The following is a 13,932-nucleotide window of genomic DNA, read 5'->3' on the forward strand; positions in this document are numbered from 1 at the left end:
GAATGTGCGTAAGAACTTCTTCACGGTGAGGGTGACGGAGCACTGGAACAGGCTGCCCAGGGAGGTTGTGGAGTCTCCTTCTCTGGAGATATTCAAGTCTCGCCTGGACGCCTACCTGTGCGACCTGGTGTAGGGAACCTGCTTTGGCAGGGGGGTTGGTCTCGATGATCTCTAGAGGTCCCTTCCAACCCCTACAATTCTGTGATTCTGTGATTCTGTGAAAATGAAGAATATTGTACACATCCTTCAACCAGGCGTTTGCAGGTACCTGCTGCTCCTATTCCCCAGCACCTGTCTTGAAATTCCAGGGTGCAGAACTCTGCAGTGATGGAGGTTGGTAAGAGCCCTGCTTTGACCCTTTGGGTACTAACCTGATGGTCTCTTGTCAGCCCAGAATGAATATCAGGCTCTCTTCCCATCTGCGGTGAGCTGGTGGTGAAAATGTGGGAGCTGCTGTAAGAACTTCAGCATTATAGTTGTGCTACAGAAGGACCTAAGAGGGAATTAACAGGGCCAGAGTAACCAGATTTGAATAGTGTGTAGTACAAAAGGCTGAAGAATCTACTAGCCAGAGGGAAGGCCTCTCACAGAAGATGTCAGCTCGGCCAGTTAAAGTCAGGCAGCCTCGTAAGGAATTGAGTATAATGGCAACCTGCATTATAGACGCTGCTACTACCTATCAGGTAATGAGATTTCATAAAGAAAAGCCATCTCAGTGGTTTCCAGAAGGATTACTTTAGCAGAGAGCTGGGCACATGGGCTAATTAAACACAGATGCAATTTCAAACAACTGGAACAGCCTACCACAGAAGGAGATGGAGTGAAACCTTGCTGGCACAGAGCTTGCAGACAGGACGCTTCTCAGACCTCATTTTCCCATCAGGAAAGGTTTTGTGTGATCTCAAGATGGTGTGGTTCACACTGCCCTTCCTCAAAATACCACTTCCTGCTTGAGAAATGACACTGGATTGCAGTGGTGGGTGAAAAGAAGGGGACAGTGCAATGAGGAGATACCAAAGGCAGGGAAGATTTTGACTTCTTCCTTTGTGAATATTTGGGATGCTGAGGCCAAGGCAAGGCTATGATTCCTTGCATCACCTAACACCCCAGAGCCACTGGCAGGCTCACAGCACAGACTAAATGGATGTTCTTGCTACTGGTGTTTTTATCATCAGCAGCTAACTAAGCAAATGATAGAAAAATGTATCATTCAGGGAACCGTGTCCACCCTCCGTTGCTACACAATATGGCTTTAATTATCCTCAAAGGATCTAATGACAAATTATGGACTAGTCAGTGTCTTTTGAAGTCAACAAAAAGATTCCTGTCGACTTGAGTGGGCTTTGGCTGAGAACCATGAACTGCAGGAGGATGTTCGAACTGCTGTGATTTCATACCGGCCTCTATGAAGGGATGGTTTTGCTCACTGGGAAGCCACTGGTGCTGGAGCCAGCAGAACCTAGTGCCCATAGCTTCCAGAATCAGGAGCATGGATTTATCAAACCCTTCATTCACCTTCATTCCTCGTCTGTAGCTCCCACTGTTTACCCTTGCACCATCCCACACTCTTAGCACTAGCTAAGAATCTGGCCTCTTGTTTTATTTTTCCCCCAACACTTGTTCTAGAATAAATGGCAGTCCACGCTAATTTCTAAAACTGGCGAAGCTATCAAATCAGATTCAATTAGGTTCTTTCCACCCCTTGCACATGCCTGAAAAAAAAGATTTGGTTGTTGGAGTTTAGCTGACGATGCTTTTGTGCAAGAAAGGAAAGGCTCCAGTGAATTCTCTGTAACTGAAGCCATATGGGATTGAGACTTGTTGAACCAGTAATGAAACATGCCTGTGTCACAGAGCAGTTTTGGTTCCAAGACATACAATGGACTGTTTGCAAAATCATGTTGCTGGTTAAAGCTACAATTTTAAAATCGACGAATAGTTTAGGGGCTCAGCTGCTTAAGAGGATATGGTCTAGCTATTGCTTGGGAAAGTTTTTAAAAGGCCCAAATCAGCCCGAGGTTCTCTGTTGACTTGTTTTCGTAATATATTTAACAACTGTGTAGTGGTATATGTTTGCCAGCCGTTTAGGCAAGGTGCTTAAGACACATTAAGGGATAAGAAGAATAAAAATGATTTTAACTTCCTAATTCTCCATCCACCTTCCCAACACACTCAGTTGCACTGAGAAGCAAGTGAATTGCTAATGCAGATTAAGTTGTCCTTCGAGGAGCTACTGCAATTAATCACCCAGTAACCCCTGAACAAAGAAGTATTTCCACGACACATCAGTGTTTCCAGATTTGGAAAAAGCTTGATAAGTGCTTAACTGAACTCTCACAGTGAGGGAAAAAGAGTATTGTTTCTGGAGGAGGGCCTGGAATAGATAAAGGGGAAAATAACTTCCCTATCCTGCCTGCTGGGTAAGAAGCCTGCCTGCTCAAGAGTAGCTTTTATTTTTATTTGTTTGTTTTTTTATCTTATTTCTTTTAGGGGTTTGGCAGTGAAGAAGAAGGTTGAAAGAAGTCAGAAGTGTTTCAGCCTCTTGAAGTTCGCTGGTGCCTGGAAGCCTCCTTGCTTCCACCTAGCATCTTTCATCACTGCCCGTAGCCATCTGAGGTTCATGTACGTTACAATATCAGGTACTCTGCTTCTTTTTTTTTTTAGTTCTTAGTCTCAGTGTCACTTGTCTTTGTAATGCAAATAGGAAGCAGCATTTTGCAATCCTCAAACAGCTTTGGTAATTCTTTTCAAAAACTTGAGTTTTTCTGAAGTTCCTTTCTTGGTAGAGCTGGACTTAGGTCTGCCCTGAGAATTTTCACCTCAGAACCTTTTGGCCCCCAGTATGACACAATAAGTTCCTGCTCAGCAGGGTGGATAGAAGCATGCCTGCAGCACTGCTGTGCATCCTCAGCAAGAGGAGTCCACTGGGGGCCTCAGTCCTGGCAGCTCCAGTGTCCTCCTGGGGGCTGCAGGAGCAGACGCTCCATTTATTCTGGGCTTTCCCTTTTTCCTCTCTGATTCTGTCTCAAGTAATTAAGGACTGAAAGGTTGCATTAAGTGCCGCCTGGGGAATCATATTTTACTGCAGACAGTGTTCCCCGTTATTGGTTATTGTATTACAATAGGACCTAAAAATCCAGTGTGATCCCTGCTCTGAGAGATTTAGTATCAAAATGCATTAACCATAGAGACAGGTAAGAGGATATCTTTGATTATGGTGCAATGTAGCACTGGAAATTTAGGTGACCTGAGCCAGTGTGCATTGGAAAGAGGCAAGCGCTGGTGGCAAATGGTTCAAATCATGGTTCAGCGCCTCTAGCACAAAATCTGACTCACATACAAAGGCAGTGGAAACACCACAAGGGACAAAACGGAGAAGGTCATTTTATAATTTGTTGCTAACCAAAATAGGTGAAGTCATCTGCAGTTGCATGGGAACCTGCTTGTTACAGGGATACGTTTCAACTTCCCAGTGTGAATTTTCCATCGTACTTCATCACTTAAGCAAAAAAAACAAAAACAAACAAACAAAAAAAAAACCCAAAACAAACAAAAAAAAAACGACAAAGCAAACCCACAAAACCAAAACAACAAAAAAGTAGAGTGAAAACAAGAGAGTTCAACATCTCATAATAAGCTCTCTCTGCTGTGGCAGCAGCTGCAGTTTCTCCTCTCAGATATCTCTTCTGTTATTACTCAGAAAGAATCAGCAGCTGCTTAGGATGTAATCCAGAAAGATTCATTGAGAGGTTCCTGGTGGTTATATAGATACTGATTGGACAGAGGTAATGTCTTTGAGGAAGGCACTGCCCCCCATAAATTAGCGGTTTCTGATAACTCAACTCTCTGAAAGGAAACAACAGCAGGAGGAATCGAGAAATAATTCCAGGTGATAGGAGATGAGTACATTTTTATTGTCTTGGAGGGGACATGGGAACCATGTAGGTAACTTCAATTGTTGTTGCAGCTCTCCGAAAGCTTGTGCTCAACCACACTGCTGTCCAAGTGGGGATATCTGGAGGCAACATCCATAAGGGTTCATCTGGGAGAGATGCTGCAGCATAGACTCCTCTAGAGCCTTCAGGATACATCCATAGTGGAGCCATTTTGGTGCTATTTGTGCTTCATGGTTGTGTCCTGGGTAAAAACCTGGGTAAGAGCATTTGGTCCATGTTGTCTGGTACTCCCAAAAGCCACCTACTGGCACACACAGGCTCTGAGAAATGTAGAAGAGATAACTGGAGGGTAATAGAGAGGGTTATTTCTACGGAAAAATCCTGGCTCTTTCCTTTTATTGAAGTCAGTTCATGATCATCTATATAAAAGAAAGCTGTGTTCTGAGAGCATACATGCATTTGCATATGGCTGGTGTTCTCTTGCAAACTATTTGAATAAAAATAAAAGAAAAATGAAAATAGGAGTTTTCACTCAAGGGAAAAGTTAATGAACTCACTTCTCTTTCTTTCACTCCCTGATTAAATATTATGTTACCATTTTGTCTTTGTGCATGAAGAGTAAAACCCTGCTCTGTATTTTGCCAGCTTCATTCATGAAGCTTTGCATTATTTTTACTATACTAAAAAATTAAAAATGACTCTCACCACGTGAGAAGCAGAATGGAGAAGAGCAGTAATTCCCAGCAGTGTGGAAGAAGGAGAAAGTGAAAGATGAGACATCTTTTGTTTCTTTGAATAGGCATGAGCTGTGCTCCAGCACACGCTGACGAGAATAGTCTGAGAAGACTGGCTACAGAAGGCATTGCCTGCCATGTAAGGTATCTGTGTGACCTTCCTTTCTGAAGAGTGTTTTTTTTGATTTAACATTCATTATTTCTGAGAGCCCACGGGCTCAGCAGCAAATTGCAGTGATGTTTTAGGCTGCTTGAATGTTCTGATTTTCAGTTTTAGCTGCTAGGGAGGATTTCAGCATATTTTCAGCTAGGCTAGCTGAGCATCACCAGACTTCTCTTCTGCAGTGGTCAAGCAGCTCAGCAGAGCTGGTGTTATGTGGTGCTCAACCTACTTTCAGGTGTCCGCAGAAGCACTGGCAACATCCAAAGAAGTAAGCGCAGAGGATGGCTCCAGAAACGGCTTGGTGTTTTATTAACACATCAGAAGGCTATTGCTGTGGATTTGTTGGTTCTCTGGATATACAAAAATTGCTAGAAGCACCTCTCTGAGACACCATCAGAAAACTAGCTCTCTGTGAAAGCATCTTCGTGGGGACAGTCTGTCAGCTGCTCAGTATGGCTTTTTTTCAAATCTTCTTGAGAATGAACATTGTTGCTTTTAATCTACAAGCGGATGCAGGGTTTAATAGAAGCTTAATGCCTGAATGGCTCGCAGTCTTGTTCAGTCAGCTGTTGAGATGTAAGTAGGAGTAACAGGGAATCGCAGAGGAGGTGTCCACGTGCAAACCTTGTAAAACACTGTTTTGGGGGTGTGAGTGTGTGTAAATTCTTAGAAAGGGGAAATGAAAAGCAAACAAACATGAAAATGAGAGTGGAAAAATTAGTTTTAACGCTTAGATGTCAACTCCTCCATCCAGGGATTTCATCTCTGCTGCTGCTACTGGCCCATTTTGGTGCATAGTAAGAACAATTCTTCTAGCTGCCAATCAACCATTTTCTTTTCGATAATTATTCACATTGCTGTAGAAACGGAAATTATCCCTATTTTCTCACTTTCCAGTGGAAAACTGTAGTTGCAGCTGCTCCCTCCTCCCCGTTTGGAAGTTTTACACGCTAAGAGTCATCAGCCAGCCTTGCCTTAAATCAAATCTTTCCATGCAGCCCTGGATGCAAATCCAGCAAGCACAGCAGCTGTCTACTCTTTGCAAGGAGAAAAGCAACATGTTTCTTCAGCCACTGGCTAGGGAATTCCTGCTCAAAGAAGAGGGCTACGCCTTGTCTGATGCCTTTAAAAAGTCATAGGAGACAGTTTCCTGCAGGCTTTCACAGATAGTGCTAATCATCTTAAACTGAAACAGGGCTTCCAAAAACAGCATGTAAATCCCCATAACACACCTTCAATTTCTGTCTCCAAGGCTACCCGGCTGCCCTGATCCTCTGTGGCAGGCTCAAAATGCCATGATGCTTCCTTTTGAACTACTCGTTGCCCACTTTTCAAGCCCTCTTTTCTCCCAGACCTCCCCACGGGCAGAAGCCCCACTAGCTCTTGGCTTGCCTTGCCTGCTGGGGACAAGGATTCACAGCATTGCTGCCCCGTACTGGGTGATGAGCAGTGGGACATCTGCGTGGCAGGGGATACAAGGCTCTCTGCTGTCCTGCAGATTTCCTGGAACTGATTTCCACAGGGGCACAAGAAGAGCTGCATGGTCCTGCCCTGCCCAGTTGTGCTCACCCATCTGCACAAAGGCTGGGTCTAAAGGGCTCTTTAAAACCATGTTAATAACATTTTTCATGCTGTTTTTACTGAACCTCCTCATTCTGCTCTAAGCCATGCAGTTCATGAATGGCAGCTATTCCCCGGTCAGGGAAGCAAATTTTGGGGGACACAGTATACGTAGCCTTACTGGACATTTTTCAGTGATTTTACATGCAGATATTGCCTTCTCACAGCAAGCCAAATTCTGCCCTCTCCTGAAGTCTCTCGGGTCTAAATTAGTGAGACTTTATATATATCGTGATTTGAATCTGAATGTGCTTCCTTGCTTGCGATCCCTGTGGTCACAGAGCAGGCAAGGAGACTTTGTGCTGTAGTTTACCTTGCCATAAGCAGGCTTTTTCAATCATCCTGGTGAGTGCATTCCCTGCGTTGCCAATACAGGAGCACTTTCTGCAGGATGCAGGATTTGCAAAGGCACAGATGTATGGGGCAGTATCCCAGCAGCATGTAGAATCTCCCAGCTAACGGCTCATCTCACATCTTCTCTGAGAAGATAGCACCTGAGGTCCCTCTCAAAACATTCCCCAGGACTCATAGGAGTGCTGGATGAGCTGATTAGGCATTTGTGCTGCAGACACCCCCAAAGCACTGCAGAGTCAAGAGAATGATGCCAGACTAGAATCAATGAGGCCTTATGCGGGCACTCAAGAATAACAAGCCAACCAGTGGATTTGCAGGCAGACTGTAACAGCTTGTTATCTGATGTCCCCTGGGCACAAACACTGAGACATCTGCAGTTTTTGACCCGTTTTTTCCCTCTGCTGGCTCAATAGCTAGTTAGCCAGTCATCCAAAGTGGAAACAAAACAGAGGGAAGAAGAAAACGCATGCCAGTAAGCAGGAGAAGCTGGAATATTGGGATGCCAAAAGGACTGGAAATAAAATAAGAACACAGGTTTCTTTGCTCTCCTTTATTATTTGTGCATCAAGCTCTCTGAGTTTGTTTCTGGAACTCTGTTGAAAGCTTGCTAGTTGTCACTGAACTTTTATGTTGGCTTATTTTGCATGTATTTTGCATCTCCAATCTCTTTGTTCGGCATTGCAAGATAAAGATGAACCTGAAAAACACACACTGGGACTTCATCGATTGTCTCGGGTCCCTATAATCTCTTCCCATCCTATCAGAGGCCAAGAGGAACCCCAGAGCAGGCTGCTGGGTTCTTGGAAAAGAGATCCTTGGAGCACAGCAACCATGCCAGCTAACACTGTGCATCCCTGTTTCCAGGCTGTTGTTACTAAAGAGTGTGCACAGATAGTCTGAAGGGGTCACGAACACGAGCCCGAGCCTAATCTTCTAATTAACTCCTGTTAATGTAAGTACACTCGAGAAGATTCTTTTAGCCACGCTGCTCAAGAAATTAGAAGTCCTCTCTCAAAGAGATAGTGTGTTTCTTCTTTCGTAGTCCAGCATGACAACACCATCTTCCTGCATGAGAAGGATTTGCCTCATCCTGTGGTGCTCATTTCTCATCCCTGGATTACAGTTTATTTTAAATCAACTCAGGATAATAGGTGGCAGCTCAGTGTATGCTATCTGCAGCGTTTTAGCCTTGCATAGGCAGAGGCCTCCTGGTTTCTTGGTTCTCTAATTTCCACGCTTTGGAAAAGCCTAAAGATTGGGGTGTGTGCCTTGTAATGATATGTAAGGCTCTGGGACCTACCAGAGAAACATGCTGCTGCTGCTGGTGCTGCTTCTCTTCTAACCCAATGCAGCCTCATCGCATGGATGCTCTGCTCATTGCAGTCAAGGTTAGAAAGGGATTTGAGCCTCTTTCTGATGTGGAAAGAAAGTAGTCCCACAGGTAGAAACACAAAGAACAGCTGAGCTCAGACTGACCTCAGGAAAAAAACAAAGCAAGTTTTCACAATGGAGTGTAGCTGGACTGCAGTGAGAGAATGAATGTGGGGCAGGATGAGAATCATAACTGCCTGTGTTATAAGCAGAGACTCTGCAGCTCTCCCGATGTCAATTTTGCCTAGGAGAATCCATCTGAAAACAAACAAATACCAACAGAAATGCTTCTATTGTTTTCTTTCTCTGTTGGTAATGAAAACTATTTCTTTAAAAAAGAGCAATATCCTCCCCTATGATTTTTGCAGTCACAACACAGAAATGGAGAAAACCTGAAAGCACAATTGACTCCTTTTGATTTTTCCTATTTCAAGAGAGAAGACATGCCAGTGGGAAAGAGAACAAAAATCACGCTGAGTAAATCTGGAATTTAAACTGCCACCAGTGATCAACAGCAACTATCCAAATATTTATTTCTTCTTCTACAGTTTCTTTCTGCTTAAGATGATCAGCAGATCTTTAATTTGATATTCAGTCATCATTACATAAAAACATGTATCTTTTAGGTCGTTTCTTTAATTATTCACTTCTGCAGGAATTCAGATGGCAAGATTCAGGGGATAATTTAGTCACGTACCGCCTTAGTATGCAGCTTCTCTTCAATAATTTGTTGACTGGTGATCTCCATTTGGTACTAGAGATCAAGTCCTCCTTGCACTGAACTTGACAAGAAAATGTCCAACAGTTTGAGAAGGGTGTTGGTTTTATCCCTACTGCACGTGCCATGGCAGAGCTGCCACAACATCAAAAGCCAGATCTCTAATACCTAGACAGTGCTTTGAAATATGGTTCTGTGTACAGAATACAGTCACAGTTTCAAGCAAGAAGCACGGGAGGGACTGCAGCTCTGGTGCTAGAAGCATAGAAGTGTGGCATGAAGCAGGGAGATGTCCCCCTTCCTGCCTAGAAGGCTCGATAAGTTTCTGTGTGTGGTTTGCTTGTGTGGCATCAGTGACGTGGTGTGCAAGCTGCAGCCACTCACGGGTCTCCGCAACCTGCCTGCTTCCCAGTTATCATGGCTGCACACCACCATAAACATTTCTGCAGGCCAGCTTCTAAGGTCATGCTGCTAAACCTCCATATATGTGCTGAAGTATCATGATACATGGGTTTGTGGGTTTTTTTCTCTCCTTGTGTGTTTAGTGCTTTAAAATTCCATCCAGTTCAACAAGAGCTCAGCATGTAATATAAAGCAGCTGTTTATGGGTGCTTAAGTACAGAGTTAAGAACCAAACTTCAGGCAGCCAGATTTGAAAAGTGTAGTCAGTCCTTAAATGATGCGCTCTGCTGAAAGGAGCCTACTCTAAAAATGCTCACAAAGTGTGAGGGTTTATGATGGAAAGGAACCTGTAGCAAGCAGCATGTATGCTTCCTACTTTTCCTAGGTTTCATTATGCCTTCCTGCCTCACAGAACAGCTGTAACATTAAACTCATTGAAATTTGTAAAGTGCTTAGAGATCCACTGAAGGGAGGCAGGACAGAAGTAAAAGGTACTCAATTTTCATTGCGTTTTATCAGGCAAGAGAGTTTCCAGAATGTCTTTGTAACAAATAAGAATAAATAGCTGCAAATGTAAAATATACCCTGCGCTCACTAATAGGTATCTTTCAGGCAGTGGTTGAGGAGAATATTTAAGAACAGTGTAGATTTGAAGACTTGAATTCATATTTCAACACATTTCTTAGGGCCATAGCTTTATGCACTATCTCCACAGTTTCAGCCTTAAGGAAAGCAAACCAATACCCTCCACGGGGTCTCACGAGCTCTCAGATTCTTCCACTAAGCGTGCAGTTTCTTGGGTCTATCAGCAGGCAGGCAGTGAGCTCCAAACAGCGAGAAACCCTGCCCAGAGTAATAGTGGCAAATAGTTTGTCTGATTGTTTTCTCCTGTCAAATTTCTACTAAGTTTTCAAATAAATCACTCACAAATGTTTTTTTTCCTCATGACTTGGTTACCTCAATAGCCAGCTGAATAATATTCATCAAATAAATTACTTATTTTTTCCCATAAATCTGCAAATAATTAATTCACAAGTACTTTTTACACGAGGCAGTCAGCTCTAGCCAGGACAAATCAAGGTAATTTCCCGCTCTTTTGATCAAATGCCAGTAGGACTTTATCTTGGACAGCTCAATAGACACAGGTTTTAATGCATAATACATAATGGGTAAGCTGAGTTTTTCACAGTTCTTTGAGAGCTCTCTGCTATTGCCCGTATTTCTGTTCAGCTACCGAGAGAGGCATGACAAGGGACATATATTTTCTGTCCAGGTATGCTCAGAAGCATTTCACCAAGTTGACTGTACATCCCAGAGGCTGCCAGGCTCTCACCAGTCACAGCCTCTTGGCTGGAACGTGCCAGCAGGTTTGTAGAGCAAAGCGAGATTTAACGAGCGTTGAGGATGAGTATTGTGCCCACTCCGGCATCTTAGGCAAACCTTGAGCAGAATGAAATCAAGAGACATGGAGTTTGGCCAGCACATGGGGATAATGTCCCTAGCTCACAAGGAAAGAATCTTTAATGAATAGCCATGACACAAAGTGGCACATCTACGTGTAGGGGTCTCCAGGACAGTCTTTACATTGTGGCTCCCTTTCCCTGGGGATCTCATGTGAGCAGCCTGGAAGCGGCTGACGGTGTCCTTCGTGCCCTCAGTGTATGCGTATTGCTGACAGAGCAGCTGAGCATGGCCCTATCCTCCTGCCTAGCCCTCTCTTTGTTGTGGAGAGTTTATGGCTGCCACACAACAGCCCTCAGACTCTGGGACCACAAGATTGCTCCACTGCTTAGGGCTTGCAGCCAGCAATCTGAATGGGAGCAGTGCTTCTGCAACCCCTGCCCTGAGCAGGGTGCTGGGCCTTGTCTGGGTGGGCCCTTCTTTTGCCAGAGATGCATGGGGCTCCTGAATGCTGCACACATTGCACCCCTCACTCCCTGCGGGCACTCATCTCATCTCTGCTGCTCAGGAACAGGGCGAGGAACACAACTTGCTCATCCATGTTCGTCAGCAGGGAGGCTTTGCAAAGCCAGCTAAGTATGTGCTGGAGGAGTTGTGCAAGCAGGGAGGATTTGCAGGTGGCTTTCTTGAGGATCAGCGTGTGCTCATGTTTATGCACATATGTGTGCATATTGTTTCATATAACCCTCCAATTGTGATCCCTCCCTGAGAGTCTGCTGGCTAATCTAGTTACCCCAAAATGAGAGATGCCTTCAGCCCATGCATTATGCAGCAATCTAGGTATGAAGAAATGTACTCAAACATTCCTGCAGTGTCATCAGTAAGTGAAATGTATGTGGTATCTACGCAACAACAGCAATGCTAAATGCTGAAAGTCAAACTGGATGCCTTCCTGAGAAACAAACAACTGACCACATATTTACTCTGCATGTCATAAATAAACATGGGGAGAGCACAAAAACAGAGGAAGATATTTGTCTCGACTTTATGCTCAGAGAAAGCTTTCGACTCAGTCTGGCTCCCATAGCTGAACTATACAAAATGGAATTGGCAAGGGGAAAAAATGACATAATCACATACATGCAACAATCCATTTGAAAGTAGGACACGCAAAAAGGAAGAAAGCCGGCTTTGAAGGAGAAGGTAGACTAATGCTGTGGTCAGCTCCAGCCCTCTTCTTTCTGGCCTCTGCTCCAGCGATTCATCAGCCTCAGAGAATGGTTCTCAGTTCAAATAGGGGATCTCAAAGGTGCCAAAATTGTCACAACTTTTCAAAATATTCTTTAACACTCCATGCTGCAAGGTTGTGTAGTGAGAAAGGAAGAACATCAGTGGCACGTGGCCAGACAAAGATGTACTGGAAAACAAAGGTGTGAGAAGAGGCCTGGGGATGAGCTCCACGTGCTTTCTGTGTAGTGTATCAGTTACTGACCTAATTTCATTTTTGGATATGTGAGAAGAGGAAAACCAAATAATGATAGACAAATGATTTTTCTTCTGTGTGCAGCATGTGTACAGACTACAATGATATTACATCCAGGGTCAGTGCCTGTGTGTCAACAAGCACTTGGAAATATGAGAGAATCCACAAAATGCTGCAGGGGCTGGAAACTGAATCATACAATGCAAAGCTTCAAAGAAAACCTATTCAGCGTAGCAGGGAGAGGTGATAGGAGCACAGGATTGTAGACAAAGGCGTAACCGGTTCTGACATCTCGAAGTTGAAGTTAGACAAATTCAGCCTTGAAAGAAGCAATTTTCTAGCAGCAAGAATAATTAAACACTGGAACAAATTAGTAGGTGGTGTAAGGCACTTGCCATTCCTTGGAGCCTTTAAGGCAAGATGTGCTGTCTCTCAAACAAACCTGCTTTGATCCAACTGCTGAGAAAAGCTCTGTGGCTCATGTGTACAGGTCAGATTAAGGGGTTACAGTGGCCTCTTCTGTTTTCAGATCTGTATGGGAAGGAAAAGGGTTTTTAGTACAGGCAAATTAAAAAAGGGAGCTGAGATTTGTTGAGAACACCACACCACAGGAGAGCAGGAATTTACCTTTTCACCAGCACTAGTAATACTGCAAAGAATAATGAAGCAGATATCTACATCTGGTGGTTACAGTGAATACCATGGGAACTTCCAAATGGAATAACCAGAAGGAAAGGCTTTCCAAGGCCACTTCTTGCAGAAATCTGCTGCTCTAGCCATTCAGCCCTGTAATGCAGGTCCTCATCAGTAACCCCGACCCAGCAGAGGAACATGGGAAGCACGGGACAGGCAGGGATCATGGGGCTCCTGCCAGCAGGATACTTGTGCATACAATGAGCCATGCCCACACATACATCGCTGCTGCCAGGCTGAAGGAGTGCAAGGGGAGATATTTGTACTAGCGTTTGATGAAGGATCAGTAGTTCAAACAGCATGATGAAAGTGGACGGGTAAAAAGGAGAAATCTCCTCTGTTTTCTGAATTTGACACAAGGGACGTGGCTTAAAGACGAGATGTTTTTTGGTGAAGAAGTTCAGAAGAAATGTATTTGAATGGTGTCAGAGGAGAGCGATAGAAACAGGTGGCATGAACAAGCTGGCAAAGGGGCACTGTAAACACTGATGAAGGCAGCCTTGTTTGGTTTAGGCGTCCTGCTGGCAGCTGCAGCCCCATTCCTAAGCCAGAGTAACTCTGGTGGGACAGGGCTGTGTTGTACACACCTCACCTGAACTGGAGCTCAGGCAATTGTGGCTGGAGGGTGAAAGTTCTCTCAACTCATCTGAGGAGGATTCAGTCTCACTCCTATCAGGCAACACCCTCCTTACTGTAAAGCAAGACAGAATGAATGACAAAGTCCAATCTAAAACGCAGCTGGATAACTATCCCCATGTACACACACAGCATGCACTTCCTGCTGCCAGGAACACCCAGCTCAGCTCCAAGCCCAGGTGTGCTGCAGGCCCCGGGGATGAAGCCCGCAGCAGCCATGCTGCGGGTGGTGGGGGCAGAGGAGCACAAGGCCAGATACAGAGGTGTCCCACGCGGTGAAATCCGTGAGATGGACTTGGCTCCACTACATAGGCCTGAACTGGGGAAGCAAACAGCGAAACGCACACAGAGGGAGCACCCATGTTTAACACGGCGGAGGGGGCTGAAGCGGCAGTGCCCGGGGGTCAGGGTCAGGCAGCGCCATGGCGGCGCCAGCGCGGAGCGCGGCTCCGGGCAGCCCA

Source organism: Meleagris gallopavo, chromosome 1 (assembly GCF_000146605.3).
Source record: "Meleagris gallopavo isolate NT-WF06-2002-E0010 breed Aviagen turkey brand Nicholas breeding stock chromosome 1, Turkey_5.1, whole genome shotgun sequence".
NCBI lineage: Eukaryota > Metazoa > Chordata > Aves > Galliformes > Phasianidae > Meleagris > Meleagris gallopavo.